This window comes from Sycon ciliatum, chromosome 12 (assembly GCF_964019385.1).
Source record: "Sycon ciliatum chromosome 12, ocSycCili1.1, whole genome shotgun sequence".
In the NCBI taxonomy this organism is placed as follows: Eukaryota; Metazoa; Porifera; class Calcarea; order Leucosolenida; family Sycettidae; genus Sycon; species Sycon ciliatum.
The window spans coordinates 6,691,820-6,699,742 of NC_088654.1; positions in this window are offsets into that span (position 1 = coordinate 6,691,820).

Here is a 7,923-nt window from a genome sequence, read left to right on the forward strand (position 1 = left end):
CCGCCAGCACGGGACCTATACAAAAACGAAAACAATGACTAGGTGTAGGAAAGACGATACCAACACCGATACATTGCCATACGGCCATGGCCAACTGCTCCTGCCTCAAGCCTCCCCCACGTCCATCCCAAGAAAAAACTATGTCCTCAGCACTAACTTGGTGTTTTGACACATTTTTTCTAATTTCAAAAAATGTAGAACTTTCTCTCTGCATGGAGACAAACTTCCTTCTGCCAGCGGAGAGGGCTCAACACAATAATATGGAGCACTATTACAAACAAAAGACACAACAGAGGTTTACAGATTTGTCACAAGTCAGAGTTTCTTACTCAATGCAATCAATGAAATCAATGCAATGCTATAGTCGCCTGATGATTGCATTGAGCAAGAAACTTTCTCTCTATGTACAGAATACACCGGACCTTGTCTAAGACGACCGCTCAAGGGACATTTAAAGTGTGGTCTCTGTAAACAGGTGGTCTTCTTATCCAGTGTCATTTGACTGGGAACGGCATCCCTTGGTCCTGGCTGCAGGGGTCTTCTAGAACAGGTGGTCGCCTTATCCGAGTGGTCACCTTGACATGTGTTACTCTACTATAGTCTGTTTCAAAAAGATTTACAATCAGGTTTGGCTCTTAAAAAGTATGAAGATAAGGGAAATTTGGACAACAAAGTACATAGAATGGCTTGTTAGGACACGGCAAATTGTTCTGCGAAGGTTTCGGAACAATTGGACCAACCGTTAAGGAGTTATAATTTCGGCCAGGTTTCCGGCCTTTTCCCATGGTTTACAATTTGCCCAGGAAGCCAGTATCGATTTTTATCAAAACCCACGATTTATCCTTTCCTTTTTGGCCTTGTGGTTATGAATGCTGTCTGCTGACCATGAAGTTGTGAGTTCAAATCCCAACCTATCCTACAAGTCAAACTTTTTTTTCATTGTTTTGGTGATCAAGCTGGTGCAAGACAAAGAAGATGGCTGCACCAAACGACTTGTTGTTGGAGCTCGCGCTTCCTGCCAAACTGACTGACACTTGACTGGCTCACGCCATGTCAACACACCCACAACACTGCAATGGCGTGAGTGAATTATAATGGAAGTAATCGCGCCGTAGCTTTTAGAGATTTATTTTAGTATTTCAAGATCGCCAATTTATTTGAATTTAGCAGACAACGCCGTCTTCTATCAGCGTTCACAAGCGTTTTCTTTTCTCAAAATGTCGTCGAAGTCCCACGGATAGCTTTGCCAAGTCATGGCCTTGGGAATGAGTTCGTGTCGATGTTGTTTTCGTCACACAGTGAGTAAATTGCATCGCAGCTCAAAGAAACTATTTTGGTCACAAAACGAATTGGGACCCATGCCGCTCGTCAACATTTACAACACTTTTGTTTCGACATGTCCTCTCTGACTCCATTATCGATACGAGGAAGAACTCGTTTGTTGTAAACCAGACGTACATGACTGTATCAACGTGAGTGAGTTGTCATTTTTCCTGCTTTCGCGCGGAATATTTCTTCGAGTTCACAGTGAGTTTTTCCAGGCAGCGCTCGAGTGCTCATACGGTAAGACACCAAACTCCGCGGGCGATCGCCAGGATTGTAAATCTTTTTGAAACGGACTGTAGAAACCACCAATGTCATAGTGTTTATGGGAATCTAAACACTGCTATAAAAACCAAGGCGTAGCCGAGGTTTTTATAGACGGCGTTTAGTGTTTATTCTACTTGCAATGTATACCGAGCTTCGTTTTCGGCCTGAAATACTGATCCGAAATGGCTATTTCAGTATCCCTGTATAGTAGAGTGTACTATTATGTGTAGGCAGCATTGCGTGTTGCAGACCTAAGACTCATTTTCCAACCAACTTCTGCATCAACACCCTGGTGGCTGGGTGGTCAAGATAGGTGCTTGGGAATCTTAGGGTTGGAGGTTTTGATTCCTGCTGAAACATTCTTCTATTCTATTCTTCTCTTTTTAATTGGAGAGAAAATTTCCAAATCCCGTGAAAGTCGAAAAGTTACAACCTCCAAGTGGGCAATATACCGGTAGCAAAGAAAGGGATATAAAAAAAGGAATTAGTGGAGGTTAATATGAGCTGGGTACTTGTATAAACCATTTCAAATACCAGTTTATATACCAGTCTATACAGCAGTCTGTATTCTCTTCATCGAAGTACTATGTCATACGGAAAATGCGAGTCTGGAGTGTTATGTGGGGAGAGAGGGGAGATGGTATTCAAGCTCAGTAAAAGCAGATAAACTCTGTTATTGTTCCTTCATACCAAATCACCCATGCGGTGGTGGTATTCCAACTGGTGATCATCACGAGAAAACAATCTCGGTACACTTACCCACTTTCTTTGCCTTGACGTGTATATGTATATAATATAACCTAACCAGTTGATTATATGGGAAATATAAACCTGTATACAAACCGAGGCGAAGCCGAGGTTTGTATATTGGTTTATATTTCCCATATAATCAACTGAGTAGGTTATATTATGCTTATACTGAGCTGATATACAAACTCCCCTCTCCCCCACAAGGGTAGAGATTGGAATTCCAACCCACAACCATGGCTCGACGAGTCTTCCTTTCACCAACCTGTGCGGATCAAGTACAAGACTACCACTGACTCTGTGCAGCGCATGCAGTGCTAGTGCAGTACCATCACACACTCTTTGTGACTTCAGTTTAGTACTGAAGTACTCGTTACATCGGAAGTAACAGCTATGCGCCAAGTAAGTTAGTTTGAACCTCACAGTGCTAGTGACCGTTACCGCGCGCAGATCTCACCGCGGGCTCTGTAAAAGAACCGTTTGCTCATTAGACTTTAGAGACATAGAGTTCGTCTCCTTTCCAAAGTAAGAGTAAAATGAATCAGCACGAGCCTGTTGAATCGACTCCCAAACGTTTCTTCTGAGGACGACCACGAATCACGATGCCATTATTCAAGCAGCAGTTTCTAAGAACACTGGCAGTGCCACGGATTATGGCTGCGCATGTTCCGTCCGCTCTGCGAGGGACGCGGAAAGGAGAACATCGATTGGAAACCATCAGTAGTGAAGTTCCGTCGCCCCTGCTATCTGCATTCTATGTCCATGCAAAAACGCAGGAGGAGCGGCACGCGGGGCTCTTCAGCCGCACATGTCGAGTGCTGCGCTTGACAGACGGAGTGCTGAAACAGCGAAAGAAGGACAGCCTCGAACGCCAGGTGCAGCACAAGGCACATGTTACAAAGGACGACGTTGTATTCTTCATCGTTGACGGGAAAGAGATCCTGAAGTTGGGACCGTCGTGCATGTCGAAAAACCATCAAGGCGGACTGCAGGTCACTAGTGTAATCCTAAAAAAAAGGAGTTTATATATCAGTTTATACACCAGTTTATATATGTTGTGTGGGGAGAGATGGGAGTTTGTATACAAGCTCAGTATAAGGAATATGAGTGCGCAGTTGCATTGCTATTTAAAAGTACATTTTGATTATTTATATCTTGTTATTCGTTTAATTATCTTTGCCAGTAAATCCTTCTAAAAAGATGGCAACGGAAAAGTTTTAAAGGATACATAACCTGTGGACAGGGTGTGGGTATTGCGTGTGCAACTTGCCATATTTATCGCGTTGATTTCATTTCGTCTCCACGAAAACTGTTTGAATGAAGTAGAGTTTAGAATTCGCCCTCCTTCTGCAGGTATCGGTGTGATCAAGAGTACATAACCAAGAGTGTACAACTCGACGATCCCCCAGCCCAGGGCGGAATTTTTTTATGACATCAGTCTTTGGCGGTGGTTTGGCTCACTGATGCCATCATGCGTAGCCAGGGATCAAAGTACAAAGAATTTGTACATTACGGCTACGGTAGTCGAAGCAGAACAACGGACGATAGATCGATGTGTCCTGAACCTGATGAACTCTCACCATATCTACAAAACAAGCGCGGAAAAGCATACCCACTTCATCATACTTCTGCCAAAGAGTGGCACAATAAAAAAAATTCCGTCGTGGGTGAACCCATCGCAGCTCGAGATAGGCGCTCTTGGTTATGTACCTTTGGGTGTCGTGTGTGTCATCAACTCACTACTCCTGTCTACCCTTGAATCTTGCCCGTGCAGAATGTAAAGTTGACCCGTCACAGCTCACTCTGCCAGGGTACGTTTCCATTGACAGCAAGACATGGGATGTTGTCTGTCAAACCAGGTACCATGTTCACGTGCTGAGAAGCGCAGTGACTTGTGGACCAGATGGCTTCTGGAAGAACTTACCATCTTGCATCAGTAAGTGTCTGTTCCCGCTGGAAGGAAGTGTTTGGATTATTGTGTTACGCCCCAAATAATAGCACAGGCAATTCGCAATGAGGGAAATGAAATTGCAACTGTGACACGAGGAAAACATATCTGATTAGGTAATTCGCACCTTTCTGAAGACTGGACTCTACACTTGACCTGCTCACAACTGCCATCCAAAGAACACACGAGTAATCCATAGAACCTTCGACACGGCAAACCTCCAATGGAGAAGCACTCCCTGCTCAACACACAGTGTTCCAGGGAATTTCACCACCACTCCCTGCTCAATACACAGGGAATTTTACCACCACTCCCTGCTCGATACACAGGGAATTTCATCACCACTCCCTGCTCAATACACAGGGAATTTCACCACCACTCCCTGCTCGATACACAGGGAATTTCACCATCACTCCCTGCTCAATACACAGGGAATTTCACCACCACTCCCTTCTCAATACACAGGGAATTTCACCACCACTCCCTGCTCAATACACCGGGAATTTCACCACCACTCCTCGCTCAATACACAGGGAACTTCACCACCACTCCCTGCTCAATACACAGGGAATTTCACCACCACTCCCTGCTCAATACACAGGGAATTTCACCACCACTCCCTGCTCAATACACAGGGAACTTCATCACCACTCCCTGCTCAATACACAGGGAATTTCACCACCACTCCCTACTCAATACACAGGGAACTTCACCACCACTCCCTGCTCAATACACAGGGAATTTCACCACCACTCCCTGCTCAATACACAGGGAACTTCATCACCACTCCCTGCTCAATACACACGGAATTTCACCACCACTCCTGCTCGATACACAGGGAATTTCACCACTAATCCCTGGTCAATACACAGGCAATTTCACCACCACTCCCTCCTCAATAAACAGGGAATTTCACCCCCACTCCCTGCTTAATACACAGGCACTTTCACCCCTCACCAAGCTGCAGAAGATAGTGCCCAAAGAGTGCACTTTATGATGTGATGCTCTCCAAGCCAAACGATCACCAGGAATACAAACTTACACACATGCTCTGCTACCAGGACGCCGAATAAGATGTGAACACCAGATAGCAGGATGAGTCAATGTCGCTTTTGGACGCCAAGAACTCCGGTGTGGGGAGCAACCACTTTTCCTATGAAATCATCCCTGAAGTCGTTACCATGGATGTGCATTTTCAGGGCTTCCATACAGCTATGTGGCACTCACTTCCACAGCACCGACAGCACCGACTGGCTTCATAGTACAAAGACAACACCTGCTGGCGAAGCAATGGAGGAGCTCAGTGCTGCTCATCACCTCACCCAACACGTGCTTGAGCCAACCAGGGGCAATAACACCCTGGACCTGGTCCTTTCTGACTTTGACAGCCCGGTCATGTCTACTGTGCACCCACCTCTCGGCCGATCTGACCATGCCAGTGTGATTACCGACTTCCTGCGTGCTCCACCACACCGGGAGCATCCAACCTCGAAGTGCGTGTGGCGCTATAATTTGGCTGACTGGCCACGTTTAAAGCACTTCTTCCGGCAAACAGACTGGTCCTCTATCATCACTGACAACATTGACCTGTCATGCGAGCGGCTGACTGGCAAGATCTCTGAGGGCATGACAACGTTCATCCCGTCCAAGAGCCTCAAGCTGCACAGTACCGACCCAGTGTGGTGGACACCAGAGTGCACCGAAGCCACCAAGAGGAAGCGAAATGCATGGAAGCGACTCCGTCTGCATCCAGCAGATGCACAACTCCAACTGGCTTATACCCAAGCCACAGCCACTGCCTCAGCATGCCTTCAGAGAGCTGAAGATACCCACACAGCAACCATCCGTCGAAGGCTCGCAGCGGGTGGTTTATCCAGTCGTGAATGGTGGTCCACTGTCAAGCGTGCCGGTGGGTGTGGGCGTAGCCATGACATCCCTACCCTCAAGGAGGAAAACGGCGAGGAGCTAACCACCAGTAAGGACAAAGCAGAGAGCTTTGCCCGCTACTTTTCAGCGAAATGCAGCCTTGGTGATGACCTTGATGCCAGCAGCCTCCCATATGTACGCCCGCGATCTGATGCTTGTCTGAGTACCATCCACTTTAGGCCACGAACGGTATGCCGTGAACTGAGGAAGATTGTCCCGTCCAAAGCCTCTGGCTCGGATGGTGTACCAGGACGAGTGTTGAAGCAGTGCTGTGAGGAACTGTGCAGGCCTGTGGCTCCGCTCTTCAGCAAAGCATTCCGCCAAGGCCGGCAACCGTCGCTGTGGAACCTTGCCTCAGTTGTACCTGTGCACAAGAAGGGTTCGAAGTCCGCAACAAAGAACTACCAACCCATATCCCTGCTGCCAATACTGTCAAAGGTCATGGAAGCTATCATCAATCGTAGCCTTATGGGATTCCTTGAGCGCCAGCACATCCTCACCACTAACCAGTACGGCTTCCGCTCCGGCCTGGGAACGCAGGACCTCCTTACCCTACTACACCATCGTTGGAGTACCGTGGCTGCAGGGGGCGGAGCTGTGCGGGTTGTTGCTGTGGATATTGCTTGAGCGTTCGATCGAGTCTCCCACCCAGGTGTGATCCACAAAGCCCAGCAGTACGGTGTATCCGGCATGCTCCTTGCATGGTTGGGGGACTACCTGCTGGACAGGCGCCTGGGTGTTGTCGTTGGTGGGCAGTCGTCCAGCCCACACCGCATCACAGCCGGTGTTCCGCAAGGTAGCTTGTTGGGACAGACACTGTTCCTCTTCTACACAAACGATGTCGATGACCACCTTCCACCAGTTGTAGATCTGGCCGCTTATGCCGACGACACAACGCTGTTTCAGTGCCTGTCCACCATGGATACCATTGACCACAGCTCGACAGTCCTGCAAAATGCTCTCGATGCCCTTGTGAATTGGGGCACCAGCTGGAGAATTGCGTCCGAGCCAGCCAAGTCCCAGGCCATGACTATTGACCATCACCGCCCCGCCTGGGACCTCCCAGCAGTACAGTTTGCGGGTGTCCCCCTGAATGGAGAGAGTAACCTCAAGCTTCTTGGGGTAACCTTGGACAGCCAACTTTCCCACCGCAACCACCTCCGTACCATCGCCATCAGAGCACGCCAGCGTCTCGGGCTCCTGCGGAAGGCCTCGCCGCTCCTGGATTCTCGCAGCCGAGCTACAGTGTACCGTGGGTTTGTACGCCCAGTAATGGAGTACTGCCCATTGGTCTGGATGGGCGCAGCAGATTGTCCCTTGCAGCGACTTGACCAGACGCAGCGCTCAGACCTCCACTTGATTGGCCCTGGCGCAATGCTGCAAAGCCTGTCTATCCGGCGCATGGTAGCTGCGTGTACCTACATTTACAAGCTACTGTGCTCCAATCCTACCAGCCCACTTCGTCAGCTCTTGCCTCCCACTCAAGCCCCCCGACCAGCCCATGTTCGACCCACTCGTCTCTCTCTCGTCCGTCTCGACATGCATAACTACCAGCTTGAGACAGGGCTACCTGTCAATAGCCGGCAAAGTTGCCGTAGAGCTTTCCCCGCCTGTGCTGTCCCTGTATGGAATGCCCTGCCACCCGCCGTCCTCAGCCAGCCACCTGACCAGAAACGGCTGCAAAGTTTCAAAGTGTCTGTCTTCCGGCACCT